Source organism: Aptenodytes forsteri, unplaced genomic scaffold (genome assembly GCF_000699145.1).
Source record: "Aptenodytes forsteri isolate BGI_AS27 unplaced genomic scaffold, ASM69914v1 Scaffold65, whole genome shotgun sequence".
NCBI lineage: Eukaryota > Metazoa > Chordata > Aves > Sphenisciformes > Spheniscidae > Aptenodytes > Aptenodytes forsteri.
The window spans coordinates 2,977,231-2,994,097 of NW_008795127.1; the positions used below are offsets into that span (position 1 = coordinate 2,977,231).

A 16,867-nucleotide genomic window follows, 5' to 3' on the forward strand; every position below is an offset into this window, starting at 1 on the left:
TGACAGTAACTGATGGTATCAAGAGCTTTTGCTCTTCTATAGCATCAGAAATGCATTTAGCACTGGAAAGTAAAAGGACAAAGGAGTGGAACTTGTATATGCATGGCAGCAAAGCCAAGGATGTTAATACCTGTCTTCTCTAATGTTTGTCTATTCCTCTTTATGAAAAGGAAATGGGAAAACAACAACTCTGGATTAAGAGAGAGTGAAGACCCCATGATGTGTAGTTTCTTTCCTCTGTAAAAAGTTTTATAAACCCTGAGAAATTTACCCCAGCTATTGGACCAGAACAGACTGTTCTAGTCCAACACTGGAACACCTACACTATCCTCCCGTGTCCGTGTATATCCACAGCCTGCCAGGAGAACCCCTTTCTTAGCATGCCCCTTTTTAATTTGGTGAGCACCTACACCAACTGCAGGGTTCTGCACCTGCCACACTGGGGTGAAAATAAGGTAAGAACATACAAATTAAACCTAAACTGGTTACACTGAGTGTCAAGCAAATTCAAAATATGACAAAGCAACAATTTAGGTTTCAGATAACTTTCTTGGAACATGTCGGTGCGAGAAATCTATTCAGGATTGCTGCAGCAAGCAATTAAAATGATAGCCCTGGCAATTTAAGTGTGTCAAAAGCTTAGAAGCATTAGTATATTTTCCCCCTTTGTATTATTTAAAATAATTTAGATTTAGAAATATGATACAGGATAGATTTATAAGAAATTAAGGAAGTAGGTAGTTTATTCATTATTGCCCTGATTCATACAGGTAATTAATTATCACATTTTAGCACCTGTATAGTACAAATGACTCAGAAACAATGTTTGTTTGCTTATATTAGATGTGTATTTTAAAATAGCTTGCAGATAAAACCTCAGGCTACAGCTGAAATTTTATATTAGTTGAGAAGGAATGAACACATTGCACTACCTGAAGTAAAATCTGTATTTTATTTTGTATCAAAAAGGTGGGGGAAATACAGAATTTCTCTGCACCTGAACTTTTTTCTTTTTTTTTTTTTTCCTAAAGATCTAATTTGTAATGCTCTAACAAAACTAAAATGGATTTGGAGAAAACAGTTTCTCAGTTTTCTAATGCTATTCCCATTGCTATTAGCAATAGTCTATAGAGATCTTAAGATAAACTTTAGCATTTATGACATTTGAATGACCATAAAAATATTTTCATTTATTTTAAGGCTTCTCAGGATTCTTATCTTTGTACAATTTAGTTTCTTCATTACAAAAGCAACTGGCAGTACAGATAAAATAACAGGGACAAATTGAATGGAAAGAATTTATAGAACTTTAAAAAATATTCTTAAGTCATTATTCCTTTAATTCTTCAGACAAATAAAGACATGAGTCTTTTTTTCAGTATTTCTTCTGGGCAGCCTAGAATATACACTGTGACTTCACTGCAGGCAAATAATGAAGCTATGCTAAATTCACACCAATACCTTTGCAGTGTACAATGATATGAGAAGTACTGATGCACATGTACGTCAGCTAGTTATTCCGCAACAGGATTCATGATGGTGTTTAAAAGCATTAAAATTGTTTAAATAATTTTAAACATAATATTTAGAACAAGAATTAGAATCCTACCTAAGCTTTTCATAGTACAAAATGTTTGGAATGTCCTCCATTTAGGCATCATGACCTGTGGGTCAACCAATAGTTAACTGCTTATGACAGAATAACGGAAACAGGACTCTTGGCTGGGATATACTGTTATTTTTGCAGTTAATGAATATATCTCCACTTAAATCTTAACTGAATAATCTATTTTTTGCCATCCGTCTGAATGATAAATCTTCTGCAGATGTTGGCTTTAGTTTGACCAGGCTCTAGAAGTTACAATGAAAAGGGGAATTCATTTATTGCTTGTTGCTCTCCCTCCCCCGCATGATGGGATTTTTCACACAGCACAGAATAAAATTTCCAAGCAATAGTTATTTGAGAGAAACCAGTAAGAGAAGTAGTCAGGTATGATTGCCCTTTGACATCATAGAAGACTTCAGGTATTTCCACAACATACCCCGATGAGCTTACATAAGTGAGGTCAACCTCTTAAAGGACTTTCCTTCTCTTTAGTAAATACTGACATACAACTCCAAAATTTTTCAGTATCCTCTCGGTTAGTTAATTAGCAAATACATGACTTTTATATTTACTGCTTATTAGAAATGAAATGGGGTTTGGATTTTCTGCCTTTATCTTAACAGTATTAATTGAAGTTCTTGACTAAGAGCTCACTTACATAGAGACATGTAATTTAGCACGCTGATGAATTTGCCAAACCATTGCATCCTTAGGAGTAGGCTTTTTACTAGAAGCATTTGGCTAAAATAGTGATTTAGCTAACTCCACTGACTTCAGACAAGTTGAAGTAGTGTAAGTGAACAAATAAGTGGCTCTGTGTATTAGATATATCTCATCATTTTATTATTGAATTATTCTTCTTCTACATCTTGTTTTAGTTACTTGCCTGTTCTCTGGGTTTTTCTTTCATGAAGAGTGGTGTGGAATTTTTAAGAAAGCATTTATTTTTCTATTGTTTAAGTCTAAACTGTCTGTTTATCAATGAATGTAGTCAAAGGACAATGAGGCTACGGCACTAGCTAATAGTACCTACATATGTCTTCAGAACTTATCACTCAGGGTTCTTACCTAATCTGTAGCACCAGAAAAATCTGTCCAGTACAATGAAATAAATTGCTGAAACCAATACTTGCTGCCAAAAGTATTGGATTTTGTATTATGGTAATTTCAGTGTGGTAGCATTTAAAAGTTGTGTTATGATATCTGATCTGAAGTATTTGTACCCATTGATTTTTGTTATGACTCAGAAATGTCCTAACTGCTCACCTTGAGAATCCAAACACAATTTGTAAAATCAAGTTCAATACCTCCAGTGTAAAAAATGTGAACCCTTTCTCTGTGGGAAAATAAAATAGATTTGGAAAACTATACCACCAATATAATCTTAGTCTCATAATATTGTGTATATAAAAGCTTTTGGAGCTCCTTTACTTTTTTAATGTCTATTTTTTCTCTTATACTCCTTTTTATCTTTGTTTAAATGTTAAAGACAATCTTACAAAAAAAGCTTTTAAGCAAGCTGAAAAGCTAAATCTAGACAGCTAAAGATAGTATCCTTTTAAATATTCAGTAAAAACTTTGCCTTTTCTCCCTCTGCACCTTATTCCTGAGTTCTTGATCTTTTTTTAGGTACAGGTTTTTAGTGTGCCAACATACTTTATTATTTAACAAAATTTAACAAAACAGAAGTCAACACTTCTACTGAGGAAGCTAAAATTAAAGAAGGCACCCAAAGAGAGGTGGGATAATTATCTCAATGAATATTAAAAAAAAAAAAATCCCTATGCTGAAAGGATGCCAGAAGGAAGAGGTTCTGTACAATCAGTGTATGCCAAAGATACAGTGTATTTATACTGTGTTGCAGAACCTGACGTGAAGTTTATTATGAAAAGGATAGAGTGGTGAGCAAGTGGTAAAGCAGCCTTAGCTTCAGACAGCACTGAACGGTCCCTTTGCTTTTCTTTACTTTGGTCTATTAGGGAATAATCACCTCAATTTTTAAACATTATCTTTGTAAAATGTTCTACAGATGACTGAATGCTAAAAAAAAGGGGGGGGGGAAGTGTCTTCCACATCTCAGCTAAAGCCTCCTAGATTTTCTTACTTTAGTTTCAGAAACATCTGTATTTAGCTTTGTAGGTGAAAAGATTCCTTCAACAGTTTTGAAAGTGAAAGATGGCTTGAGCTCCTCAGAGAGCCACTTTAACTATTTCAATGTATGAGCACAAAAATGTCTGCTTTAGCAGGTTAATGTATTTTGTAAAGTAACAGCAGAAAGGCTTCTCCAAAAGATCTGAAAATTCTTCACTCTTTCAAAAAATATGTAAACCCAGACTAACAGCCTTCATTTGTGTGAAGTAAAACTGGTCAGTCCATGATGCAGAAGTAACTATTTTGGTAACAGGAAAAAAAACCTCCTTCGAACTCTTTTATTGAAATTGTATGTGTCAGTTGCAGCCACTGATGGGTAATAGTAGTATTTGCTGTCATTATATTCATTTCCTGATAGACTTGAATTCATATTTTAGGAAAGTCCAAGGGGATTTTTTTTATAAATTCCAGTATCTGGAATAGGGCAGTGTCAGTTCTTTATGATATTTTGAGGTATATTTTATTAACAAGGTCAAGCTTCCTGTAAATTTGCTGTGGCAGGATGTTGAGCTGGTCAGAGCTTTAAAATAGATCAATTAACCTTCTCCTTACAGTGAGCTCGATGAAGATAACCATTTAAGACAGAGAAGAATAAAAATAAACCAGTTTCTCCCTGACTTCTTGTGCTTTCAAGGCAGACCCTTTCTTCCAGGATTGATTTCAGTCAGTTCAAGGACTTTGATGGTCTCCTGTGGTCCTCCCCATTTCTTAGGCCTGATCTGTCTTCTGTTCTTCTCAGCCATCTCAGTCCCTGCTGTAGCTGCAAGCTCTCTTCTTCTTGATGCCTTCCTGTGCCTGGTCTTCCTCTTGGCCAGTGCTTGCTTTTATTGACCCTGCTCAGCTGCTTCTGAGGGAGAGAGTCATCTCTCCTTTCTTCTGTGGGATCAACCTCACTCAGATATGCCTTTATTAACAGAATGTAGCATGCAAAGTGAGAAAAAAGGAAACACATACCTTTACTCAGACTTAAGGAAAAGAAGAACAGTAGTTAAACTTTTCATCTACAAGATAGTTCTGAAAATGTCTTCTTTAAGTCTGCATGGAATTAAAAACCTATGCCAAACTGCCAAGTTAAACAAATGAACAAACACATCCAACCTTTTTCTTTCAGAATAAGAAGAAACTTAGTTATATGAGATTTTCAGTAGAAGTGTAAAAGTCAGTAGATCTACAAAGCAGGAGCACGTTCAGCAGTGCTGACAAAGTATCTACCTCAGCTTGGTCACCAAACCTTTCCTCTGATTAATTGTCTGAACATCAGGCCAACTTGAAGACAATATCACTGACAAGGAAGCATTGCTCAGAATAAGAACTTGTTCCACACTGCTGAACAAGGAAGAATAGGGGGTAAAATAGACGGTAAAAGTGACGACATGGCAAAACTGCTTCAGATGACTGGATACTGAGACAAATGAAAAAAAACCTGGAAGCGAATAAGAGTCCTAGTGTGGGGAGAAAAGATTTTGCCACAGAGAAATATGTTCTTCTGGAGTAAATACATTAAATGTAAATTACAGGTGTTAAAGGGCAAAATAATATGGCATTGTTCCTTAGTTGCTGTTCCCTTTTAGTAAATCCTATCCTATAGGACACGGTACTCGGTACTCTTTTGCTCCAAGACCTATTTGGAAAAGAAATAAGAAAGCTGTTGGGATACTAGTTGTTCAGTATCTTTAGGCAGGCATAACTGAGGTTCAGCTCTTATTAATCAAGCAGCTAATGTGAAGACAGGAATCAGATGTTACCTTCTCTACCAAAGAGAGAATTTGATTGTGTTCCATGGACACAGGACACACCAGAGTCCAATATTTTGTGCCAATTTGCAGTGGTTGGCTTGGGTTCTTTAATCTGTTCTAGTGCATAAATTTTCATGGAACTAATGCTGTAGCTCCGTGTTCCATACCAAGCTCTTAGTTTTCTTTGTATTAGACAAAAAGAAGAGGAAAAAAAGATAGAAAAATGTGAGCACCTTCACATAAATCTGACAAATTGCTCTAAATATATTTTTCTTTGATACAAGTCAGAGAATCTATCCCTTATCACATCTCTAGAAGAAAATGTAGCTAATCAGTTATTTACAATCTCAAGTGGGACCAGCACTAAATGGCAGACACAGGATTGGATTTTGCCCCTGCCTCATTGTGCAACTTTCTAATTCCTTTTTGTCTTATGAAACTATACTCTTGCCTAGCATTTGTATTCCTCCTTTTCTCAACTTTTTCCCATATTCCTCTTTTCCAATATCTATGTATTATGTATTTAGAATCACTCTGTGGACAAAATCTGTATTCTCAGTGTTACATATGCTATCGTATCTAACAGTATACAGTTAAGAAGAAACACTTTTTTGATTTATTACTGTATTTCCATTGCTGTCTTCATATAGATAATGAACATTTAACATACAGAAGTTAACATTTTTTGTGACAGTGAAGCTCTCCTCCCTGTTCTACCTATACCTGAGTGAGCAAAAATAGGCTAAAATGCACAGGATGCTAATCACCCAAGAATTATAAAATTGTTATCCTTAAAGGACATAGAATTTATAATTCTGCAGTTTATGGTAACAATCAGGATTGTAATCCTAATTAATTGCATGAACATTTGTTCAACATCTGGTTCACTGTTGAGAAATGCTAGGATCCAAGCATTAGAGGCTGCCTTTTCACAGTGAACCTGGCTGCTCTTGCTCTTCTCCTGTGGAGAGACTTTCTAAAATGCAGTTCCCTGGGGCAGGAGGGAAGTGGAGCAGGTCTTTCTCCATCTTCCTATCACAAATGCGTCCAGGAGCTAAAACTCAACATGGTAGTTTAATGTGTCTAACATGCTGACATTGTTTTCTGTGAATATGTATTTACAGTTTGTAAGATTTTGATCTATATGTTTTGCTTGTATCAGTGTGCTTTCTAATGAGTTTACAAACAATAATTGATACAGCTGAACAGCTATATTCATATATAGACTTGTAATGATGACTATTGAGCAAATATGGGCCATACAAGGCTGGAAATAATCTTAGCTGTGTTGTGGAAAAGAAGCATGGACTGCCATGCATTTGTGGTTCCATAAATAGGGAAGATTATTTGAAAACACTGCTGCCTCTAGTTCATAATGAAAATTTAAATTTTAATGTAAATTTGATTATAGTTACTACAACATTTAAGATTTAAAAATCGTGCTATCCGTGAGTTCAAATTACAAATCAACCTCACAGCAACTTCAGTTAGTTGTACAAATATAGAGTGTTTGGACTATGGTTTATAGTATTAAATGAGTGCATGAGTATTTTTTAATGTGATAAGCCTATCGTTCATACATAACATGATTCACTGAGAACACCAGTTACTATATAGTGATCTTTTAGTATTCCCTACAGCACCTTGCTCACTGAGACTATTAATCTTCATAAAAATGAAGAGAGGGAATCCCAATCCCTAAAAAAGCCAATGACAGAAGTCTAGTGAAATTCTCAAACCACCATGAATACATCCTGTATTTTATATCTCACACTTGTTATTATTGCACACAATCAAGCCCTTCAAGGAAGACACCTGCAAATTTCCATTAGCAGTAATTGCTGCATTTTATTATTTTAGTCACTTCATCCCAAGAAAAAATACCTAAAGTGTAGTGATTTCAAAGCAACGCTTTTCTAGAAGAAAAATCTGAGAAGCAATAGAATCAAAATATTAGCTGTTGGCTATTTAAAATGTTGCTATAGTCAACTGCTTCAGAATTTTTTAAAATCAAATTCAGAAAAAGTAGCATGATTACAAAAAACTTTAATGGGACTTGAATAGCTCTATTTTTTTAATTTCAACAGAGTATCTTTTTAAGTTTCAACACATTAATTCATTATGTTGCAGTCTCCAAAATTAACAAATCAGGCATAACCTGTTTCCTTGTAAAGTTAACTATTCTGCAAATGGAATTCATTTATCTGCACTCAAGTGTGTTTAAGAGTGAATAAAAGCACCCCAATCAATTTACTCATATAAAGTTCTGAACAAACCTTTGTGGCAAATGCAAGGGTAAAACCCCAGATATTTCAACTCTTTGGTTTTCCTGGCAAAGGTTAAAGAAAATAAAATAGTGCTTTTTACAGAAAGCAGAAATAAATTGAAATTCTATGTGGAAAAAACTCACACAGAATACCAGAGAAATGGATGAGGTAGACCTGTCCCTCACTCTGGAAGATATGTTTCAGAACAATTGATGATTAAGTGTTTATTTTAAGTGTCTTTTAAACACTATATACTGTTTGCTGATGGATGCTGCTTTGCCTTGCTATGCTGTAAGGTCAGTGCTTGCTGTAGAACTTCGCCTAGTTTTCACAGTTCATTTTCTGAGCAAAGGGATTATTTTTTAAAAATCTCATGATTTCTAGGCTGGATTGAGGGGTTAATTTAAAAAACCTAACATTATTACAGCCAACTTTGTGTCTTGTAGATTTTGCTAAAAGGTCAGAAAAGCAAAACTTCTGTTTTCAAAAGAGTGGTGGCATTCATAAGGACAGAGCTGTAACAAATTCTGGGCTTCCAGTAATCTTAAGAGAGCTGCAGCATGGTCATGTCCAGCCTGACCTGAGCCAGCAGAAGATATTGAAGATACATCACTTCTACAGGCAGTAAATTAACTGATTGCTTCCAAAATGATGCTGGCTTTTTTTCATTCTTCTGCTTCCTTCTCTGTTCTTTGATTTCTTCTCCCCTTCTTCTTCCCACAGTTTGAGGCACAAGTAGTGGAAAACATGTTAGCTCTAGAAGATGAGCTCTGCTTCCAGAGCACAGATGCTCCAAAAACAAAAGGAATGAGGCATTTGAAGATACCTTAATCACACTAGGACCAACTCTTTTGCTTCCTTTCTTTCTCTTACTGATAAGTTGCTGGTGGATGGTATATGGGGAAAGACAGCCTCTGAAGAAAAATGTTTCATATTCCCTAGTCTAGGAGATATAGAATCATAGAATCATAGAATCATTGAGGTTGGAAAAGACCTCTAAGATCATCGAGTCCAATGTGAAAGGATATCACGGTGTCCATCACTGAGTGATGGCCAGCTTTTTGTCCTGAAGTTTTTATGTCATGCAGTTAAGAAAAAATAGGTGCCTTTGCCAATGGCATGTGTCAAGCTAAAACGAATTTGATTGTATTTCTTATATAGCTGCTGGAAATCCTTAGAAACTATAATATAAATACCCTATACTGGTGATCTTGACATTGTAAACACATGGCAGTGTCTCATGGAGGTTGTACTAGAATTACTATAAAAATTCTTATAATTGTTAAATATTTGAAAAAGTAAAAAAATCCATATGTTCTCTAGCAAAAGTTTACCATTAAACCTACTTCCAATCTTTCAGGTACTTTTTTATTCTAACTGGCAAATACTTTGTATGACATTTAATGTTGGTGCAGTCCCTCAAGTTAAATCTGTCAAGCCTGACATCTTCTCTTGTAAAGTTAACTGTTCGGTGAATAGAATTGACTTATTTGCTCTCAGTTGTGTTTAAGAATGAATACAAGTAACACAGTAGATTCACTAGCCTGAGTGAATCTTCCAGTTATAGCCCTGCATTCTTATGGCACAGACCAGCCATAAAAGAAAATAAAAAGTGAAAGAACCCGTGTTTGTGCTAATATGCATTCATGTTACCATCTCTAAAAAGGGCTCCATGTTAGAGAGGAATTCTAACTGCAGTGATCATTGCAGGAAAAGTACTGCTATTGAATATGTGTTCACCTTCTGGTACATTCAAGACAAACAGAGGTGATTCTGTTACATGCCATTTCCGTGTCTTTTCTTATGATTGTGTTGGAGGAAAACTTTCAGGTCCAATTGGGCTTCCTTGAGTTAATCAACATAATCACAGTAACTCTGAGGAAACCATACAGGTTTACAGGCACTGAGAATAAAGCTATTTTGTGGTTTCTCAAATCTGAAGTCACATACATTTGACAATGTGTCCTTACCAAGGCCTAAAATCAATCATTACTATTCCCCCGTAGACTTTCAAAAGAATAGCAGATGTGCTATGATTTTATTATATTGAAATCTATGCTATTATGTCAGCATAATGCCTGGCGAAAATAGAAACTCTTACTAAAAATGGTGTTCACATCCTTGACAAGTTTAACTTTTAACTTTTATTTAACAAACAAAATCAGTTTAAATATCAAAGAGTTAGCAGGAGCATTTTTAGATCCGTGCATGTTGCATTTGCAGAAAGTCAAGAGAATATAAATAATCCACTGGTTCTATGGCCTGTTTCTCAGCTGTTTTGCTCTTTGTATGTGCACTGGGTGAGAATGTTCTTTAAATCACTTCATCCATCATGATATGAGATATCCACATTTCTTGGTCCTTGGCCATTTAAGAACAATATGCACAAACAAAAAAATGCAAAAATGAAGCACATGTAATTCTTAATTCATAATGACATATGCTACCTACTGTAATAAGTATAACTTCAGAGGTTACAGTGTTTCACCACAGGAACAACTTTCTGTTCTATAACCTGAACAGCTGTTCTTTTTATGAAACATTGAGCTTTTAGAGGTCTATTTATTTCTGGTACTCACAAATCCCATGCTATTGGGAGCTGCAGCAGTTCAACATATATGAAATTTCTGGCCAGTTGTTTGAGCTACAGGTCTGTCAAACAATAATTTTGATTTATTTGCTAAGCACATAAAAATACTATAGCATTTCAGAGGATATTGTAATTATGTCAACAGTTGGAATCCTGTTCGTTAGCAACATTTTATTTTGGCTCAGATCTTACTCTGTGTATTTAAATTAAAATAATTTAAAAAAAGAGAGTGAGAGCTTATATTATAATTTAGGAAAAATCTTTATTTTCTTAGCCATTATTGCTAATCCATAACACTTTTCTTGGTAGATGCCTGTGAACTGGAACAAAGAGTTATACACTGAAAATAATAAACAGTCCTTCTAGACAGCTAAATCAGAATGACTCAGTGTAAGATCTGCATGGAGGGAAGAGATACACAGTAGAGGTAAGTTGTTCAGGGTCCTCAAAGCATGTTTATTAGCCACAATATGCCTAAATATTTGATACGGACAGGGATCAAGGTTGGAGGAATTCTACTTAAGCTTCTAAACCCTTTCCTTCACCTTCAAGGTAGAAAGTGTACAGATAAAGGCTTTGGTTCAGGTCCAGATCATATCTATATGCAAAATATGTTTCTGGAATTAATCACATCCAAGGGAGACTAACAGAATCTTCAGGAGCCTCAGTTAGTTTTACGTTTTTCTGAGACAAAATGATCAAATCAGTCTGAATTTGCATATTTGACAGCAGAATTCTGCCCACTGATTTTTTTGAGAGCTAGTAGCCTACTACTTGTGAAAAACTCTGCAAAGAGCCAGCCAGAGCCATCATTAGAAATGTGTTTTGTTTAATTCAAGGATGCCATTAATTCAGTGAATAATTTTGCCATAAAGAAGATTTCTGTTGCTTCATGAAGTTTAAATTTACATTTGTAATATGTTTTAAAAAAACCTAGATAGCTTTCAAGTGTGGATTAAAATATATGGGAAGACCTTATTCTAGGCACTTCTTTTCTCATGAAATAAATTACACATAGTATTTACATACCTGCCAAGCTCCACTCATTTCAAGTGAGACTAATAACCAGCATGCTCTCAAAATTCAACGCTCAAAGAAAAGTCAAGTACAAAGTAGTGATGACATCTCTAAAAAACAAACTTTGTTGGAAAAACAGATGGTGTCCAAGTTGAAGTCATGAATACTTTCTGAGCCAATATTCTGTAAATTTAGGATTTTAAATGTGTATCCATGAATGGGTCCACAAAAATATTTTAATAAAGTAGTAACTTAATGACTTGAACACAGTGCAGCTCTCTGTGCTCTCTCCTCATAATGCTTGCATCTTTAGTTTAAATGCATTCCATCTTCAAAAGATCACAGTCAGGAGAAATGACTTGTGAATATGCAGAAGTAAATAACTGGATTTTTTCAATTTTTGATAAGGGAAATTATATTCTGGATACCAGTTGATCAAGTAGTCACTAGTCTTCCCTCTCCAAAAAAAAAAAAATTGAACTTATCTACAAAGTACTTTTCTTTTTTTTTAATAGCTTAGTATGGAAAACTCTTTAATAGTATTCCAAAACTGACCAAATAGGTGTACAAGCAGCAACCCAGTGTATGGAAGCACTGAATCTTTACCATTACTTTTTAAACTAGTGTATTATGAAAGCTGTGTGTGATATTTGACAGTGCTCAGTGTGCTATTCTAAGGAGTAAGCAAACATGCTTCCTGCACTGTGAGCTGCAGTGGAAAGATGGCTACACATCTTCTATAAAAGACGTACTCTCCAACCTATTTGCTAGCCAGGACACAGACATCGCTATGATTCTCACTACTCTGTAGGGAACTGGCTGAAACTGAGTCTGCAGGCAATTTAGCTGCATTTGAAATGGCCCTAACATACGATATAGACCTCAGAAAGGACCATCCAGCTGTGCTAGGAATATGGATAACATAGGCTTTTTTGTACATACAGAACCAATTGTGTAGCTGACTATGCAACCAACACATAACATTTGTGGAGTGGGTTTAGTAATGATTTGACAGTAGAGGCAACAGTGATAAGAAGTTGCAGAAGATTAAATCATAGCCCTTTTTCATAACTTTAGTTCAGATTTTGAAATCTGCACTTAATGTTTCGACTCATGTTGTCCATCAATTTTAACTGGAATTGGCCATCTAGCAGCTTGAAGTGGCATTACAAATATTACCCACCAATTACTATTTTACTCTACTGGTAGCTTGTGTTAAACTGTCCTAGCTGTTATATTAGACACTACCCTGAAGTTGCTGGGTTAGAACCAAAATGACTGTGCAAGAAAGAATAGAGGAAAAAATATTTTTCCATCTATATGAAGAAAGCAAATTAGAAAATTTCTGGAAATTTTTCATATTTTATACCTATTGATAGTCTTTTGCTGTACAGACTATGATGAAAAACAAGATGAGGTAAAATTTATTGACAAATAATTTGCTAGCAGAAGGATCAAACTTGGGTTCTAAACATTAAGAAATCCTTTTATAGATAAGATCTTTAGATATCATAAAGCCTCAAGAAAAATGCTTTAAAGATACTCCTGTCTGGATGTCCCCCTTTTCCAATCTCTGAAACTTTACAATCAAATTTGAAAGAGGATCATAGAATCATTAAGGTTGGAAAAAGACCTCTAAGATCATCGAGTCCAACCGCCAACCCAACACCACCATGTCCACTAAACCATGTCCCTAAGCGCCTCATCTACACGTCTTTTAAATACCTCCAGGGATGGTGACTCAACCACTTCCCTGGGCAGCCTGTTCCAATGTTTAACCACTCTTTCAGTAAAGAAATTTACTTACTAAAGCAGGTCTTTAAGACACTGCTGCAAAGTTTCTACAAGTTGTGTAAAAAATTGTAGCTGGCTAAAGGAATAGGGTAGGCAAGCCAAGGGCCCAAGGTGATGGGAACAGAAGGGACACAGCAACCAACAAAGCAACAAAGTTGATGTGGAATCCTTGTGAGCATAGGCATTGTAAAGAAGGAAGTGCCTGCAGAACAGCCTTGTGGGGAAAACTCTCAAGCCTGTACTGGGGAATTAGCACACTTGGGTGCCTCTCTGAAATGCCTCTATGCTGATGCACGCAGGATGGAGAACAAACAGGAGGAGCTGGGAAGTCTGTGTGCAGCTATAGGGCTATGACCTCATTGGGGTAATGGAGACATGGTGGGATGGCTTACATGGCTGGAGTGCTGCAGTGGAGGTATACAGGCTCTTTAGGAAGAGCAGGCTGGCAAGGCAAGGAAGGGGAGTTGCCCTTTACGTGACAGAGAGCAGCTGGAATGCATGGAACCATGCCTTGGGACGGGTCAGGAGTCAGTTGAGAGCTTTTGGGTGAAGATTAGTGTGCAGACCAAAGCAGGATCACAGCCCTAGATTTCAACCTTTTCAGAGGATATGGCCCTGGAGAGAAGAGTGGTCCAGGAGAGGTGGCTGATATCCAAGGATAATCTCCTCCAAGCTCAAGAAAGGTCTGTCCCGACAATTAGGAAATCAAGAAATGGTGGCAGAGACCAGCATGGATAAGCAAGGAGCAACTAACTGAACTCAGACATAAAAAAGAAGTGTACAAGAAGTGGAAGCACGGGCAGGTGACCTAGGAGGAGTATAAAGTTCCTGTCCGGTCATGCAGGGCTAGGGTTAGAAAAGCCAACTGGAGTTGAATATGGCAAGGAATGCGAAGGGCAACAAGAAACGATTCTACAGGTACATAAACAGCAAAAGGGAAAATATGGGCCTGCTGCTGAATGGGGCAGGGAAACTAGTGGCAAATGAAATGCTGAAGGCTGAAGTGCTCAGTGTCTTCTTTGCCTCAGTCTTTACCAGTAAAACTGGCCTTCAGGAAGCTCAGACCCCTCAGACCAGAGGGCCTGTTCAGCCTGGAGAAGAGAAGGCTCGAGGGGGGACTTACCAATGTGTATAAATACCTCATAGGAGGGAATGAAGATGAGGGAACTGGACTCTTCTCAGTGGTGCCCCATGATAGGACAAGAGGCAGTAGGCACAAATTTAAATACATGGAATTCCCTCTGAACATAAGAAAACACCTTCTTATTGTAGGGGTGGTGATTGACCACTGGACACTATCCTAGGCAACCTACTTTAGCTGATCCTGCTTGAGCAGGGTGTCAGACTAGATGATCTCAAGAGGTCCCCCCTTCCAACTCAAATGATTCTGTGATTCTGTGAATTTCTGTTACTTAACAGAAAAGCATTATCTCCTTGATAATGAACACTCAGAAAACCGATAGGAGTTGGTCTTCAGTTCCTTAAAGACAGGGATCTTGTGTCATTTCTGAAACCCTAGGGTGCCCTAACTAGTCTCTTACTGCTGCCTCAGGAGATGGTTGCCCTGCAGGTTCTGTTTATATGTCCCAAGCTCTGTGCAGACATTTGTCTCAAATACCATATGGCACCTCAGATGGCACCTAGGTTTAAGCACCTCATTTGTAAGTATCTTAAGAAAGTAAGATGAACATCTGAAAAAGCTATGGAACAGACAGGGAGAAGAAAAATAAATAATTTATAGAAAGAATCTTTCTTTTTTATGTTCTTAATTGTTAGAAAATTAGTGTCATGCCTTGTCTGAGATGGCATAAGAAGTATGCCCCAAAAATACTGAAAAGATAAGCATGAACTCCTAGGATCTTGGCAGTCAAGTGGGTTTGTGCCATATCTACTCAAAGGTGAAACAATATTCTTGGAAAAATGAGATGGACTAGACTCAAAATAAACTTTCCCAAAATATCAAGAAACAGCCTTCTTTGTAGAAGTACTTCTTTGTAGAAAGTATTTAAAATAGACAAAAAGAAATTGATATTTCTATAATAAAGTATGTATGTCACATTGTTGCATCAGAAAAGAAAGGAACACTGTAGTAGCAACATGAAGAAACTAAGACTATGCCAAATCTTTCATTTACGCTTCTGTACTGATTCTCAGCTACTGTACTACTAATTCTCTCAGTAACATTTTGTGCCATTAAGGATTATCTGCAGTACTATGAAAAAGGAGGACTAACCCTGAGTACAGCAGAGTTCAATTTTGTGGAATGCAGGTTAATCCAGATTGAATTCCACTTAATCTTTGTTAGTAGATTAACAAAATATATTTTCCTGTTTCTTCTAGATTACATAGAAATGTTTGCAGATATTAAGAATTGACATAGCTTAGAGCTCAATAACAAAAGCTTTATTGGTTATTATTTCAACACTGGAAAAACACTGTATTTGCAATTGGCAAAATCCCTAGGAAATAGGAGGACAGAAAAAATCAGAAGTCACAGAACAAAATGAAGGTTTTCCTGGATATATACAGTCTTTTCCATAGGGAGCTCTCTTTGTTCCCTGCTAGGTTAATGATTTTATGACTTCTGTATGTAATTATGCAACTGCAGGAGAAAACGCTAAGTCTTTAATAATACACATATACATAATCATGCTTACATATACATATATAGTATTATATACAGGTACATAATGCCAAATTGTCTCTGGTATAAATATAGCAAAAGAAATAAAATGCAGGTAGCTGTGATAGATACCTCTATGAATATCAGAGAAGTACAAGTCCATATCAAGTTTATGGCAGAAGCCTGACTCTGTTACAAACCAAGTTGAACTCTGTTAATTTTTTTAGGTGCATTTATTTGATCATAACTCATAGTATAGCCAAAATTGTTGAATAATAGCGTAAGAAAACAATGTGATAGAATAGTACAAAATTAAGCTATTTAACATATTCAGAAATCTCAGTGACAGGTCTCATTCATTAGGGATATATTTTCCCCTTGTTGAGTATACATCAGTCTCAATATTAACTGGAGTGATTTATCCATGTTTAAAACTGAAGATGACATTTAATAACTGCATCAGCAATTGCATGGATATGTGTTCAGATAATCTGACTACTCGTTTCTGGAAATCATTGTCTGGAACATTTCAGCCTTGCTAAGTAGTCATGTTTGCTATACATTATGTATGAAGCTGTCCAAAACATAAGTGTTCCCTTTTATGTATCATTCCATTACAGATATATTACTTTTACATATGTGGTGTCTTGGTTTATCTAATTAGTTACACATTTTGATTTATAATCAAGCCCTTACTTTGTGAGAGGCACTAGAATTTTATTGCTAAGATAATCATCAGAAAAATCTCAATAAAATCACATTTGTAAATAAATAAAATAATAAATCTTCCTAATTATTTAAAGTAGCTGTATAGAATGCTGTCTAAACTCTGTATTTGGCTGTCTCTATATAAAATAGTCTACTTCCAGATGACTAAACCAACCAATCTGTTTGTAGCGTTCTTTTCCTTCATGTTCAGATATATTTACACTTTAGAATATAATCTCATCAAGAATTTGGGGACTTCTGAAAATCTTGCCATTCTTTCCTTTTTATATTTCTTTAAAAAAAAAAACAACACCCAAAACCCAACTAAATAATTTTGGGGAAAGGTGTCAGTCTTTTGCTTGTTATGATCATCTT

General features: G+C 36.0%; 1 protein-coding gene across 2 annotated transcripts in view; it reads right to left on the reverse strand.

Moving 5' to 3' along the window:
- MTNR1A (melatonin receptor 1A) overlaps window positions 1-16,867 on the reverse strand; it is a 57,942-nt gene that overhangs the window by 11,798 nt on the left and 29,277 nt on the right. The window contains exon 3 of one of the 2 annotated variants that reach the window (XR_002086161.1): window positions 9,960-10,121. The exons of the other annotated variant lie outside the window; for it this stretch is intronic. The gene's annotated coding sequence lies outside the window, so the exon portion shown is untranslated. Of the gene's footprint in view, window positions 1-9,959; window positions 10,122-16,867 lie in introns of those variants that run through there. 2 annotated transcript variants of the gene reach the window in all.